Source organism: Typopeltis vanoorti, chromosome 3, assembly GCF_054136105.1.
Source record: "Typopeltis vanoorti isolate ZY-2024b chromosome 3, IOZ_Tvanoo_1.0, whole genome shotgun sequence".
Lineage (NCBI taxonomy): Eukaryota > Metazoa > Arthropoda > Arachnida > Uropygi > Thelyphonidae > Typopeltis > Typopeltis vanoorti.
The window spans coordinates 28,267,569-28,284,451 of record NC_143551.1 but is presented as its reverse complement, the minus strand read 5'-3'; positions in this window follow the sequence as shown (position 1 = coordinate 28,284,451).

Below are 16,883 nucleotides of genomic sequence, written 5' to 3'. Positions count from 1 at the left end.
AAAATATTACAATCTGTTCTTTCCCAAGGAGGCCTCAGGTTTAGGCCTTCTACTGAGTTTTAATCAGATTGGTGTTAAACTGAAAGGTACATCACTGGGAAATATTGAGTTGATATAAAGAGAGGTGTAGCCGCATATTTTGTTTATTCTGATTTAATCCAAGAACAGATAGTTGGTGATACATGTGCACCATTGTTACGAGTTGTTCAGTGCAGCACCAAGTGTTCCTTCGTTTTTGCTCACCCTGATTATTATCCGTTCCGAAAATAGCAATTACAAATTACTATTGTAAATTAACAATAATTAAATTACACTTCCGATAAGTGAAGGATGACTGATTATCTCAGATATTACACACTGCAGCCAGGTGAGGCTCAAGTATTTACAGGGCCCCACAATACAGCGCGGGTACGGATTAGACAGCATTTTCAGATGTGCCTTCTCCTTTCTAAGTCCACTTTTAAAACTTGCAGTTGGGAAAACCATAGCTGAAAAAGCTCAGAGCAGATTACTTCAGAGATTTGAAGGAAGTAAGCAGAAGAAAACGAATATTAAAAAGTGCAAGAGAGAGATATGACATCTTTTGCTGAGGATATGATGTCAGAGTTAGATCTTTTTTCCCAACCTCGTGTCAACTTGTGTGTGGAAAGAAGTTCTTCTGTCACCTACCAACCAATATCCAGTACTAACTGTGCAGGTTCCGTGGAATTTTGCATACCAGGTATATCTGAATAATACTTGCATTTGGGAAAATCATACCTACGCATTCGTGTGCGCATCACTCAAAATGACAGTAAACCTATCGAAGATTCCTCAGTTGGTGGGAAAAAATTTTCCATTTCCTGTTCAGTCAAATTGACTTTTTTCTCCAAGATAAACTAGCAAATTTGGCATCGAACACGTATCCTTATAGCGTTTATATTGAAAACCTGCTAAATTATGACAGAGATGCTAAAAACAGTCAACTGACAAATGAACTATTTGTTAAAGATGACGTGGCCGATGTTAGTGATATGTTTACCAAAAGTGAATGCGAAATGCGTAGACGACAATTAACCAATCGAAAAGTGTCGAGATTCTGGGGAGAATACACGCTGACATCATGTATCAAGACCGGTACTTGATCAGCAACGTTTCTGTTCGTGTTCGTATGGTTTGCAGTTCTCCCGCAGTTTGTTTACTGACTGCTAATCCTGATGCTAAGGCTAAAGTCCAAATTGAAGAGGGTGCGCTTTTTGTTCGCAAAGGCAAAATAAGTCAAAAGATTCAATTTGCTCACTTGTCTGTGTGAGACAACTCAAACATGATATGTCCAATCAATCGAGTGCAAGTGTTTTATTTTTTGATTCGCAAGGGTATGTAAGATGCCACACGAGACAATCTGTATCTAGGTGAAATACCATCTAGATTAATTATTGGAGTGGTCGCTGAGGATGGATTTAATGTCACTTTCAACACATATCCATTTAATCTTTTTCATTTAAATCTAACGGTGACAGCTGACGGTATTCAGTATCCTTCGCAACCTTTGACTCTGGATTTTAAAGAAAGGCCTTACAGCAGATCTTACATGTCACAGCTCACATCGCCAGGCAAATGGAACAGAGACTGTGGTAATGATATTTCTTATGAGGAATACATAAAAGGAAACATTCTCTATGGATTTGACTTATCACCATATGAAAATACCATTGATTCCCCCCATGTCAGCCTGTTAAGAAGAGGAAGTGTGCCACTCGAAGTTAAATTTGCTCAATCACTTCCTGAAAACATCACAGTGGTTCTTTACAGGATTTGTACGTAATCCGTAACAACGTACGTTATCCGTAACAAAGGATCGTTCTGTGTTACTGGACTATGAATACTGAACAATTAGTAAGCATACCAGAGTTAGAACCCACCACAAGATAATTGGGTTTATGAGTTTGCTCATCATCTGATCAAACAACGACAGTCGATGTTCGTCATGAACACAGATCCGGCTTGGTTGCCAGGACAACATTGGCAAGGTATCTATATCAAAGACAAACATAGTGATTTTTTCGACAGCTTCGGTCGTCCACCCGAAAACGATATTGTTAACTTTCTGAATATCAATACTAATATATGACATTATAACAGTGTACCTGTACAAGCTAATGATTCTCTCACATGTGGTTTGCACTGTGTATATTTTTTAATATTCAGATGTCGTGGTCTTTCTATGCAAAATATCATCAGCAAATATTATTCTAAAGATTTGTGGTTAAATGATATTGTAGTCACTTATGCTACTGGATCGTTTACTGAAAATAAAAAAATAATTTAAAACAAAATGTTTTTTCACTTATCATTTTTTCCACACCAGTTTCTTATTTTCACGCAGTTTCGGGGAGATAAAAAGACGAAGTTGCTATTGGTTCTTCGAGTTCTCCTGCTGGCAGGGAGTGGACTCGAAGCATTTTCCTCACTGGGACTGGCGAATGTTGATGGTTGACAGGAATGGTTCTGGGTATTCGGTTTGTTCAGTGTAGGTTCTGGATGTGACAGTCTATGTTCCTGTTGCTCTCTCTTATGTGTGAACCAATTGGTTTTTCAAACGTAAATACTTTTGCAGAACATTTAAATATGCTTTTACGTTTTCATCTGCATGTTTATTTCTTATTTTTAAAATGGCACTCATTTCATCATGTAGTGTGTATAGGTCATGCTCCTCTGGTGATTGGAGGAGTGTAAATTTTTTAAATATATGATTCATTTTCTAATAAGTGAACTCAATAAAGGAACAATGATACTGCCTTATAATGGGAACAGTGTTGTAAAAGTTTTCTTCTAGTTTAAGGGAAGCGATTTGTTACCTAGTGCTCTTATAATAATTTTTTTCCTTCGTAGTGGCGACTTCTGGTGGTTTATTAGTAGAATATTTCTAGATAAAACATTTTTGCAGATTTCACAGAGTGTGGTGATTTGGCTGGAAGTGCAATGTTTTAAAGCATCATTTGCTTGTTTGGGAGAGGAATGAGATAAGTACTTGTTGAGATATTCATAGCAGTTGAGTCTATCAGCCAATCAGGGATAAATACTGTGTTGGGTTCTTCTCCTTGCAAAATACGTGACTTTAAGTGTAAAATATCTGGTGTTTCCTGCTAAAGTGTAAAATTAAATATCAGTGGTGTTACCTTGTTGCATCTTTATAAATCTTAAATAACACGTTCGTTTGTCCTGGAAATTCTTAGGAAGATAAATGAGAAAACTGTAAAGAGGCTCGGGGATTTTTAAAAGCAATAATATATAATGGCTATTGAGAGAAATTTTGCGAAAATGTGTTCCTTTACAGAATACATTTTTTGCCAGTGGAATGACACTGAGGTTACGGTGACGTGAACCTTTTATGAAAATACCAGCTATTTCCATGCTGTCCTTAGCCTGGTGAATCAAATCATCGATTATGAGTAAATTTCTCACATTTGAATCACATCCAGGTAACTTCAAATCATTTGCGAATTCTATATTGGTAAATTTTTTTAATTTATTCTGATTTTCACTGTAACAGTAAAGATTCGCTTGGGTGGTGGTGGTGGTGGTTTGATTAGTTGATTACAATGTTCTGTGAGAGACAACATGAATGTTGTTTTTCCTGACTATGTAGCTCCCGAAATAATGCATGTAAATAGATGTATGAACATAGCGAAAATGATAAGATAATTAGACTGTGATTATTTTTATATAATCATAGATCATGTAAAAACAGGTAGATACTTCTTTTAAATATAAAACAATCTCCTCCTCAAGATTTTTTTTTATCACAGTCACCATGTAATCATATCAAGACGATTTTTTTTTCTATTGAAATTCTAATTAAAAAAACGCTATTGTGGAATAATAGTAACAATAACAGTGATGTGAAATTTGCACAAGAGAAGGGCGACACTGCAAGTTATCGTGTTGGGAAACATTCATGGATTTTTACCTACCAGGTAGAATGTTGTTTAGTTTTCTGTCCCATAGATGACATCTTTTGCTTATAGGGTATGTGAGTGTAAGGAATTATCCTTGAAAATACCCATAGGGAAAAGTGCATGTGTCTGTTGACACCATGCACTTCACTGATGTGTATCCAAATCTTTTTGTTACGGAGTTCAGTTTGAGTATACAGCTCCATTTGTCTCTATGGACAGAAAATTGTACAGGAATTTGGATGTTTTGTGGCTCACCCCTTTACTGCTGCTATCATAGATTCCAGATTAATATCAGTGGCCGAGCGAGAATTTAAAGTAATGCCTCTGCATTTGGTCACAATCTTACCCCCTGCATTCTGTAGGAATATTTGAGGCCTGTGGTAACAAACCCAATTATAAAGTCACCGTCGAGTTTGACACCTAGCTCCCCAAGGTAGTGAAGCTTTTTGAAACCTAACACTTTGGTCATACTTCCTTACTACCTTACCGAATCGGAATCTATATACAAAAGCCATCTTTGGAAAGGTTCCATGACCTCATATAACTTTATTCTATCATAGGCAGCGGGCAAAACCGGTAAAAAAAGTTCGGCAGGTGCTTCCACTTTCGCATGGCAAATAGCAAAGTATACCCACGGAGAATAGTCGAAATTATCAAGAATAACTTCAGAATCCCCCATAGTAAATACCTGGTATTTCATTACCTATGGATAAAGGCTATTGAAGTCCAAATAGCGAATAACTACCCCTTCTCACTGAATTTTGTGATACAGTTTGTAGCAGCCAGTTCTGCCACCATGCAGAGCACTACGAGGTAAAATGGGATCTAGAATTTTAAGAGCAGCAATAAAGTTTTTCTTGGCTGTGTTTTCTGAAATTTCTGTATTAAATTGGCATTCCCAAATTGAGATCTCGTCGAATCTTTTGCTATGAAAATAGTTTTCGTGATTTTTCGTTTGCTCAAAAATGGTGATGATGGTTGTGTTTCTGTATGGTTGGTAAGTATTTGATTTATAACCTTCTTGATATCGGTGTTGGACCATCCGTAGAATTCATATAAAAAGCTTCTACATTTCCCAACGACAAAATAACGTCCGATTCGGATCCCACCCCAAACAGAATGTGCATGTTGTATGGTTATGTTATTCTGGCCATTTTAGTCAATCCAAAGCCTTTCGACTTTGCACATTTTCCCCCTATGTAACCCTAAGCAGGAAGTATGACCAAAGTGTTAGGTTTCAAAAAGCTTTGACGAAATACTCTCAAACACTCCTGCAATTGTAATGTCATGGAGAAAGGGATAGTTCTGGGTGAGCTGTATGAAACAAACTAGGGTAATGAAACAAACCAACTAATCAGAAATTGTAACATTTGGCCAGACGAAGTGAAGAGAACACTAAAATCCTCACATCCCATTACTCGTAGAATATATGGGACACCTATAATACATAAAATGGATATACCTCTCCATCCAATCGTTCATGGAAGATCATCCCCCAACTTACCTTTTGGCAAAGCATCTCACAAACTTTTTAAATAATAAAATAAGATCAACAGAATCCTATATCAAGAATAGTCAGCATTTTGTAAATAAACTCCAAGCCATTAAGATTGCACCAACAGATATGCTAGCCAGTCTAGATGTTGTATCCCTTTTCACCAATATACCAGTAGAAGAGGTAATAAACATCCTCCAAGTCCTCTTTCCTCCAGACATCACACAGATGTTTAGACACTGACGTCAGTCTAATTTCTTTAAAGTTAATAACACTATATACCAACAGTTAGAAGGCCTAGCAAAGGGAAGCCAACTAGCACCATCTTGTGCAGATCTTTTCACAGAAAAACGTGAAAAACAAATTCTCTCCACAATCTCCCCTAGACCATCTATATAGTGTAATTATTATTATTACTATTATTATTATTATTACGGGCAACTCCAGGGAGTCCTTACGCTCAGCGAAGGAGGCTATAAATCATGTTCATCACAACTATTCGACATTCACAGAGTATCTGTCATACATTGTCTTAAACTCATTCACTGTCGTAGCGCCCACTACAGACTCTGGCAGCGTATTCCACTCATTCAGCACTCTAAAAGTAAAGAACCCAGCTCTAACATCCTTACTAACCACACACACTTGCCCAGCTTCCATGGATATCCCCTAGTCTTCCAACCACTAGCCCTGTCCTTAAAAAAATCTTCTGAATTAATCTTATGGAAACCCTTCAGAAATTTGAATATCTCAATCGCATCTCCCCTCCTACACCTATCAACCAATTTCTGCAACCCACAATTCCTCAACCTATTCTCATAAGGTTCCTTCCACAGACCTGCTATAATCTTGGTCACTTGCCTCTGGATCCTCTCAACCTCCTCCCCATCAAGAAGAAACCTAGGTGACCAAATTTGGGCACAGTAGTTGAGATGGGGTCTTATCAGGGTTCGATACGGAGGAATAATAACATGCTTATCTCTGCTCGTCAAAGTATTCTTCAGCAACCAAGTGATTTGATTAGCTGATTTGGCCACTTTTGCAATGTGCCCCTAAACTTCAACTCCTTATCCACCAACACTCCTAAATCTCTCACCTCATCAATTTCCTGGAGTACAGTTCCACCAATGTAGTAAACTGCTGCTAATCCTCTCACCTCAAAATGTATAACCTTACATTTTGCCACATTAAATTGATATCCATTCCCCTTAGCCCAGACCTTCAATCTATCCAAATCATCCTGCAAAATTTTAACATCATGCGCATTCACTATTGCCCTACCCAACTTTGCATCATCTGCGAACAAATGAACTGTTCCTCTCAGATCCTTTCTTAAAATATTAATGAACAAATTAAATAGCAGTGGTCCAATAACAGATCCTTGTGGTACACCACTAGTCACAGCCCATCTTTTGGACTCTACTCCTGAATAAACCACTCTCTGATATCTCTCAATCAACCACCCTCCTATCCATCTCACCAATCCTATATCCATCCCCATATGCTGCATTTTGCTGATTAGAATTCCATGTGGTATCCTGTCAAAGGCCTTAGCAAGGTCCAGTAGAATCACTGTAAACACATTACTCTTATCCAGTTGAGCCGTCACTGTGTTATAATACGTGAGCAAATTACTGAGGTATATGTTGATGGTATTTTAATTATAAGGCAAGACAGCTTAGAAAACCTAAATTCGTTTGTGAAAAACATTAACCCAATACATAACAAGATAAAATTCACTCTAGAAGTGGAAATGAAGCCAACTGCATTTTTTACACATCTTGATAAAGAAACAATCATATACTCTCAAATTATGTATTTACAGAAAGCCTAGAGACACTGGAAGATATCTTCATTATACTTCAAACCACCACAGGACACACAAACTGAGCATTATCCACATGTTGAAAAATAGAGCCAGAAAATTTATATCAGAAGAGGAGGATACACAGGCTGAACTCTCAATAATAGCCGACACATTATCACAAAATGGATATCCTCCAAACATCATCAAAAATATCTATACGGTGACAACCCCAGACAAGTAGAATTAAGCTCCCAGCACATTCCTACACTAGCGATCCCTTACGCCAAGTCAATTTCTTATCAAATAGCCAGAATACTAAGAGCCGACATCAGAGTGGTCTTAAAACCAACCACCAGCATCAGACAGTTTTTACAATCCCCAAAAGATAAGTTGCCATTCTACAAATATCCAGGAGTATCTCGAATTCCTTGCTCCTGTGGTCTTGCCTGCATCGGACAAACTTCACGGAGTTTAGAAATCAGACAAAAAGAATATGTTGGTGATATAAACCACAACAGAAGTATCTTTTATGGCTTAGACATCATTTCTGTACGTCTAACCACACGATAGAGTGGCAATACAGCTCCACGCCATATCTGGATGACGCCTACAGACATCATTTATTCAAGCAAGCCACAGTAGTGTTAATAACCGGTGGAAACCGCAACAGAAATCAGGGTACCATTCTATACAGTTCGTGGAAAAACCTGATCCTCTCTCTAAATCCATCTGAACTACAGCTAGCCAGTAATCACATTATACTTTTACAAGAAACACGCATGCGTGATAATGAATAAGAACAATAAGTCCTTTCAGTCTCTGTCACGCGAACTTGTAACCTTAGCTACTACTTTGTTTACAACGTTTTTATGATCCTTTCAATTTGCATTTAATAGTTTTTATGTTTTTCCAAAAAATGCTTGAAAACGACAGAGAGTTTTCTAGCGAAACTGGTAGGCTATAATGTAAGATGTTTGTAAATGGTCAGTATTAAAACAATAGTTTGTATGTTTAGTGTTCCTCTAGTTGAAGTACAAGTTTCTTTTTTTCATAAATTCTGGCTGGAAATATGATTTTTTGGGGTTGACTCCGCGATAATCCAGAGAATCGGATGTGTGAAACTTATGAGGAAAGAAACCCTTACGAACTTCTGGGAGATCGAACATGGGTGGTAGTTTCGTTAGAAAATGCACTATTGTAGGAAAAACTATCAAGAAATATATGATGTTTAATGGGTCATAATAGACAGCAAGTGACTTCAATCCGTCAAACACTACACTGGGTTGGAAATTTTTGTCAAGAAGATATTCAAAAATAAAATACCCATTAAAACCACTGTACTGTCCAGATAACAGATATACAAATTTTACCTTTTCCCACACAAAGTAAGATAAAAACACACCAACAGTATATATCCAACCAACAGTATGAGAAAGCATGTCGTTGAGTGATCTGTGCAAAAGTTTCATTTTTGAAGGAACGGTCAGGGTAGGGCATATAGTAAGGGTAAACAGTACTATAAGAACAAACCATAGAGTCGAGTGATTTTGGACTTAAGGTTATCGTTCATTCACTGCAGGTGCTGTTTAGTGTTTTGTGTTTAGTAATGTAAAAATAACGGGTGTGCCTCAAAATTCTTTGAAAGTTACTTTGTGAAAAGTTCTCTTTGTTTAGAATTTCGTAACAGAACGATAAAATAAAATATAAGATCAGAGCTAATAATCAGTGAAATAATTTTTTTTATTTATTTATTTTTTATGATAATATTTTTTTTTGATCTGCTAAAGTATTTATACATACAATAAACAACATGAATGACATTGCAACTTATAATTTTAGAGAATTCAACACAAAGTGCTATATTTTCTACATTGAATTTCAATTAAAATTTTTAAAAACAATTTTTTTGCCTTTATATTATGTATTTATAACACATGTTCTTCTAATATTTACAATAAAGATTATACAGAATTTTTTAATGTAGAATATACACAATAATAATAATAATAATAATAATAATAATAATAATAATAATAATTTTTTAATAATAATATTTTTTAACATATTGAGTGACTTTATTTACAATAAAGATCATACAGAATTTTTTATATAGAATATACATATTAATAATAATAATAACAATAATAATTTATTTATTTATTTATTTATTATTATTATTTTTTATTTTTATTTTTATTATTTTTTTTATGTCTCAGATAAATTGCATACACAGAATCTGTAATAATTATATATATACTGTATATATATAATATTTATAACATGCTACAGTTGTGATTAACAGATACTTGCAAGTTAATAATTTTCTTCCTCGAAGCTTAGCAGAGCTTATCTGAGGAAGATAATAGATGACAGAGGGTGGTGGTTTCATGGTTGTGTTCCTATACTGGTCACAAGCCAGGTGTTGATTTTACTATCTGATAGTACGTGCTTGGAAGACTTCAACTGCTATTACAGTTTAACTTTTTTTTTTCTTTTTTTTTGAAAATAGGGTTGGATTTAGACATTGTGTGTTTGTTTCTTTGTGTTCTTGTAATGATAGTTTTTGAGAGGGGGTTTGTCATAGGTTTGTGTGTGTGTGTGCGTGTGGGGGAGAGAGAAACTGGAATTGCTCTAATTTTCATTCACGCTATAATATTTATACAGCGCCTGTTTCAGCTCTCTGTATGTTCTTAGGTTTCCATTTTCGATCAGCAATTTGTTTATCATGTCAGGTATGTAGAAGTTTCGGGTGGCTTTGCCGTGATGATTGTTATACTTATATGTTATGTAGTTTGTTGACTGTGGTCTTGTTATTTGATATGTTGTTCTGGTTACTCTATATGTTGGGCTGTAGTAATGTTTTAACATGCCTGTGTAGTGGCATAAGTGTTTCACCTTAAATATTTTGTGTTTTGTCCGTGTTTCCTGCATAAGAGAGGTTGTGCCTAGAATATCAGTTTTACCATTTTATCTTGCAACCATTGTAGCCGGTTAAGTCTGTAATCTATGCAGAATGCATATGATGTGATTGTTTATCTTAAAATGTTTTCACATAATGCTTTATAGATTAGTATTTTTATGTGGGTTGTGGCAATGTCTTTTAATCTGTATAGTTTGCTTGCTATTATCCTAAGCTTGGTATGTAGGTAGTTTGTATGGCTATTCCAACTTTGATCAGCATCGAAGTGAAGTCCAAGATAGCGTGTTGTTTTCACCTGTGTGATGGTTGTGGTTTTAGGTTCTACGCTTTGTGTATAGGAGGATTAATGTTGGATAGTGAGATATTTAGTTTCTATGGGCATGGTTTGGGGGTTTTTGAATACCATTAGCTTTGTTTTCCCTGGGTTTATATATATGCCGTTTTCAGTTAACCATTTAGTGATTTGATTGATGTCGTGTTGCATATTTTCGTAAGCGATATTTGCATTGTTGTGAATGGATTCTATGGCCGTGTCGTCTGCGTACCTGAAGATTTTACTTTTTAGGGCGAGTTGGGTTATGTCGTGTGTGTATATGTTAATTAGAATGGGAGATAGGACAGCTCCTTGCTAAACTCCACAGGTTACATGTACCTCTTTGCTGTATGCTGATCCAATACGTGTTGTGTGCTTTCTGTTTTGCATGTATGCTTTAAACCACTGGAGTAGACGACCTCCAATTCCTATATGGGTTAGTTTCCTTAACAAGGTTTTGTGTGTTAGTGTGTCAAATGCTTTTGTTAGGTCAATGAATACCACTAATGTTATTCTGTTTTTATCCAATGCAGCGTTTATTAGATCTGTGAAATCTTCCAGGAGTGTTGCCATTCCTTTATTTTTTGGAAGCCATATTGTGTTTTGGGTATGATTTGAAATTTTTCAACGTATGTGGAGAGTTTCTGATGCACGACGCGCTCCATGATTTGGTTGATTACAGAGAGCGTGGCGATGGGTCTGTAATTACTTATAATATTTCTTTTTCAATGTTTCTGTATGGGTCTGATTAATGCAGTCTTCAGTATTTCAGGTATGTGTCCCGTTTCGGAGATTTTATTTAACAGTTTTTGTATAACTGGAAGTAGGTTGGTTGGTGTTTCTTGATGTCTTTTGGTCTGATTCCGTCTATCCTCGGACCTTTGTTAGGGTTAATTTGTTGAATGGCCAGTGATAGTTGTTCTTTTGTTACTGTGGGAACCACATCGACTGGATTGCTCGTGGACCTAGTGGAGAATGTTCGTATGTGTGAGGAAAGGTTGTTTCTTGTAGCTTTTGGACATAGTTCACGAAGTGCTGATTAAAGTTGTTTGCCAACTGTTTGAGGGATTTGGGGTCGCAGGCAAAGCTGTGTTTTATTATTTCTGTGGCAGTGGTTCTGTGTATATTGTCCAGCATTTCGTTAATCAGGTGCCAGGTTTCCTTTATGTCATTCTGAGCTGTTGTTAATTTGTTTCTGTAATAGTTTCATTTTGCCGTTCTTATGGGTGTGGTTAGGAGATTCCGTTTTCTTTTGTATTCAGCTTTTAAAGTGATATTGTTCGGCGACTTCTTAAGCTCTTTCCATAGCTCATCTTTTCTTTGTATGTCTATGTCTGTTAGTATGTTGTCTGTTATCCATGGATTTTGTTTCGTTTGGGGACGTATTTTTATTTTTGTTAATGCTTTGTTATATATTTTGTTAAATGCAAGTTTAAGATTATTATATTCGGCTTCAGGAGAGTCTAAAGATGCTATCTGCATCCAGTCTGTTTTTCTGATTTCATCGTTTACTATTGTTTCGTTTAGAATGCTATAATACTTTTTTGTAGTCTCAGTGATTTTTATGGTTTCTGGTTCGGTGTATAACTGTAATGCTGTGAAATAATGGTCTGCCAGTTTGCATGTTATGATGGCTGCTGTGTGGCTGTTTGGAGTGGCCCTTATATTTATATGATCGATGCAGGATGAGGTTGTTGTTGTGTTTCGTCTTTCTTAGGAATATTTTGCTGTCTCTTATCTATATAAACTGATAATTGGTTTCTGTTTTTACCTTCTTTGCTTGGTAGAATCTTTTCTGATAATATGGCGTTAGGTATTCGGACGTTATTGGGGTATTGTCGTGGTCTCCTTTCAGACCCTTGATTACTGGTTTTTTAACCTGCTAGCTATTTTATAAGTGTAGTTTTTGTTGAGCTGTTGGTGAGTCGCACTACGGCAGGAGAAGGCCTGGTATTATTTTCTCTTTTCCTTTTTTTGTAACCGATGTTCTGACTGGATGTCTCGTGATTCAACGGGGTGTCTTAGATGTTCCATAGCTATTTCTGGGAGACCTTTTATGAGGCGATCATTTTTGTGCTGCCTTTGGTTTGAGAGTTCGTACTGTTGCTTTAAAAGTTTAGTTTTTGCTGTAGTTCCGATTTCTCTTCAATTAAATTATGCTGTCTTTCTGTTAGCTTTTTAACACAGTTTTTAATTTCTCTAATGGTCTGTAATACACCTTCTACTGAGTTAATTTAAATTTAATAAATTCCTCATATAGGTTGAATTTTTCTGTAATTTGTGCGGTATGTTTTTTAAATAGTTCTCCAACAAAATCGATTAATCAAATAATAATAATAATAATAATAATTTTTTTTTGATCTCTCAAATATTTACATATATGCAATTATCATCCTGAGTAACATTGAGTATATTATTTTACAGGTTCAGCACTAAGTGCTACATATAATGAGATTTTATTAATAATGATGATAACATAGTTTGTTTGCAGTAATAATTTACAATTATATAGATTAGAGTTACACAAGTTATATTATATTACATGTTGTAGTTTACTTATTTTTTCGAGGTTTGAAAAAGCGTGATTATACAACAGTATTTACACATATGCAGTTCAAATATTATATTCCTAATTCTCATAACATACAATGTAATTAATTATTTACATAATTTTTTAATAATAAGAATAATTTAGTGCATTATTTTTTGATGTTAAATAGTAATGTTATATTAATGATATTATCACAATTTTTTTTATCATATTAAGTGCTTTATTTACAATAAGATTATTCAGAATTTTTGAATATAGAATATACATATTAATAATACCTATAACAATAATAATTTATTTATTTATTAATTATTATTTTTTAAGTCTCATATAAATTGCATACATAGATGCTGTAATAATTATATATATATAATATTTATAACATGTTACAATTGTGATTAACAGATACTTGCAAGTTAATTATTTTCTTCCTCGAAGCTTATCTGAGGAATATAATAGATGATAGATGGTGATGGTTTCATGGTTATGTTCCTGTAATGATCAAAAGCCAGGTATTGATTATACTGTTTGTTGGTACGTGCTTGGAAGACTTGAACTGCTATTACAGTTTAACTTTTTTTTCTTCTTTTTTTGTGCAAATAGGGTTGATTTTACACATGGTGTGTTTGTTTCTTTGTGTTCTTGTAGTGGTGGTTTATGAGAGGGGCTTTGTCATAGGTTTATGTGTGTGTGCATGTGGGGGAGAGAGAGAGAAACAGGAATTGCTCTAATTTTCATTCTCGCTATAATATTTATACAGTGCCTGTTTCAGCTCTCTGTATGATCCTAGGTTTCTGTTGTTGAATGGCAGTTTGTTTAGCATGTCAGGTACTTAGAAGTTTCGGGTGGCTTTGCTGTGGTGATTGTTGTACTTATATGTTATGTAGTTTGTTGACTGTGGTCTTGTTATTTGATTTGTTGTTCTGGTTACTCTATATGTTGGGCTGTAGTAATGTTTTAACATGACTGTGTAGTAGTATAAGTGTTTCACCTTAAATATTTTGTGTTTTGTCCGTACTTCCAGCATAAAAGTGGGTTGTTCCCAGAATATCAGTTTTGCCATTTTATCTTGCAACCATTGTAACGTGTTAAGTCTGTAGTCTGCGCAGAATGGTATGATTTGATTGCGTATCTTAAAAGGATTTCACATAATATTTTATAGATTAGTACTTTTATGTGGGTTGGGGCAATGTCTTTTAATCTGTATAGTTTGCTTGCTATTATCCTAAGCTTTGTATGTAGGTAGTTTGTATGGCTATTCCAACTTTGATCAGCATCGAAGTGAAGTCCGAGATAGCGTGTTGTTTTCATCTGTGCGATGGTTGTGATTTTAGGTTCTACGCTTTGTGTATAGGAGGATGAATGTTGGATAGTGAGATATTTAGTTTCTATGGGCAGGGTTTGGGGGTTTTTGAATACCATTAGCTTTGTTTTCCCTGGTTTTTTTTTCCGTTTTTGGTTAACCAGTTAGTGATTTGATTGATGTCGTGTTGCATATTTTTGTAAGCGATATTTGCATTGTTGTGAATGGATACTATGGCCGTGTCGTCTGCGTACTGGAAGGTTTTATTTTCTAGGGGGTGTTGGCTTATTTCGTGTGTGTATATGTTAAATAGAATGGGAGATAGGACAGCTCCTTGAGGTTATCCACAGGTTACATGTACCTCTTTGCTGTATGGTGATCCTATACGTATGGTGTGCTTTCTGTTTTTCATGTATGCTCTAAACCACTGGAGTAGACGACCTCCAATTCCGATTACTTATAATATTTCTTTTTCCCTGTTTGTGTATGAGTGTGATTAATGCAGTCTTCAGTGTTTCAGGTATGTGTCCCATTTCGAAGATTTTATTTAACAGTTTTTGAATAACTGGAAGTAGGCTGGTTGAGTGTTTCTTGATGTCTTTTGGTCTGATTCCGTCTATCTCCTTTCCTTTGTTAAGGTTAATTTGTTGAATGGCCAGTGATAGTTCTTCTTTTGTTACTGTGGGGAACCACATCGACTGGGTTGCTTGTGGACCTAGTGGAGAATGTTCGTTTGTGTGAGGAAAGGTTGTTTCTTGTAGCTTTTGGACAGAGTTCACGAAGTGCTGATTAAAGTTGTTTGCCAACTGTTTGAGAGATTTGGGGTCGCAGGCAAAGCTGTGGTTTATTGTTTCTGAGGCAGTGGTTCTGTGTATATTGTCCAGCATTTCATTAATCAGGTGCCAGGTTTCCTTTATGTCATTCTGAGCTGTTGTTAATTTGTTGCTGTAATAGTTTCTTTTTGCCGTTCTTATGGGTGTGATTAGGAGATTCCGTTTTCTTTTGTATTCAGCTTTTAAAGTGATATTGTTCGGAGACTTCTTAAGCTCTTTCCATAGGTCATCTTTTCTTTGTATGTCTATGTCTGTTAGTATGTTGTCTGTTATCCATGGATTTTTTTCGTTTGGGGACGTATTTTTATTTTTGTTAATGCTTTGTTATATAATTTGTTCAATGCAAGTTTAAGATTATTATATATAGCTTCAGCAGAGTCTAAAGATGCCATCTGCATCCAGTCTGTTTTTCTGATTTCATCGTTTACTATTGTTTCGTTTAGAATGCTATAATACTGTTTTGTAGTCTCAGTGATTTTTATGGTTTCTGGTTCGGTGTATAACTGTAATGCTGTGAAATAATGGTCTGCCAGTTTGCATGTTATGACGGCTGCTGTGTGGCTGTTTGGAGGAGCCCTTATATTTATGTGATCGATGCAGGATGAGGTTGTTATGTTTCCGACTATCTCTTCTCGTGTATACGACTGTATGCATGGAGTTATGTTATATGCCGATAATAAGTCTAGGTATTGCTAACGTGTTGTTATTTATGTTCCTAAAGTTTATATTAATGTCTCCTATTTTCATCAAGTATTCTGAAGTGCCTATTTTCGTGGCTGAAAGCCATTTGTTTAGTTCGTCTAGGAATTTTTTGGTGCTTAAGTTGGGTGGTCTGTATATTGCGTTTAATATCAGAGAGTTTTCTTGTTTGGTGTTTTTAATTTCAATACATATGTTTTCTGCATATTCTCATTTATAGTTTGTTTCTGTTACTTCTAGTTTTTGTTTGGTAAATTTTATTATATCACCGCCTCGTTTTGTTTTGTCTGCAGTGTTTGTGTTGTTGGAAGTGTTCCATTTGGTAGGTGGATGCCTCTTCGTTTGTCGGTGATACTTCTGTCAGTATTAAAATGTCTATTTCGTCTATATCTTCCTTCAGATAAGCTTGCAGGGTCAGCCAGTATTTTTGAATGCTTCTGATGTTGATGTGGAGAATAGATAGTCCTTTTTTGGGGATTGTCAGTTGTTTCCATTCTACTATTGATTTCAGAATGTGGCAGTTATCATGTTCCGGGGTGATTACATCTGCTTGATGATCTGCATTCATGTTGGTTGGTGTGCTGTTCTTCTTTACGAGTTGTCAATATTCCTTTCAATGTGGCAGCCTGTTGAGGTCACCTACGGATTTTATTTCGATTGGTTTTGCGTCTTCTGTCTTTGTTAGGAATATTTTGCTGTATCTTATCCATATAAACTGGTAATTGTTTTCTGTTTTTACCTTCTTTGCTTGGTAGAATATTTTCTGGTAATATGGCGTTAGGTATTCTGACAAGTATATTGGGGTATTGTCTGGTCACCTTTCAGATCCTTGACTACTGGTTTTTTAATCCTGCTAGCTTTTATAAGTGTAGTTTTTGTTGGGCTGTTGGTGAGTCGCACTACGGCAGGAGAAGGACGGGTATTATTTTCTCTTTTCCTTTTTTGTTGTAACCGATACACTGTCTGGATGTCTCTTGATTCAATGGGAGGAGCAATTTTTTAGCTTAGTTGTATTATGTCTCTT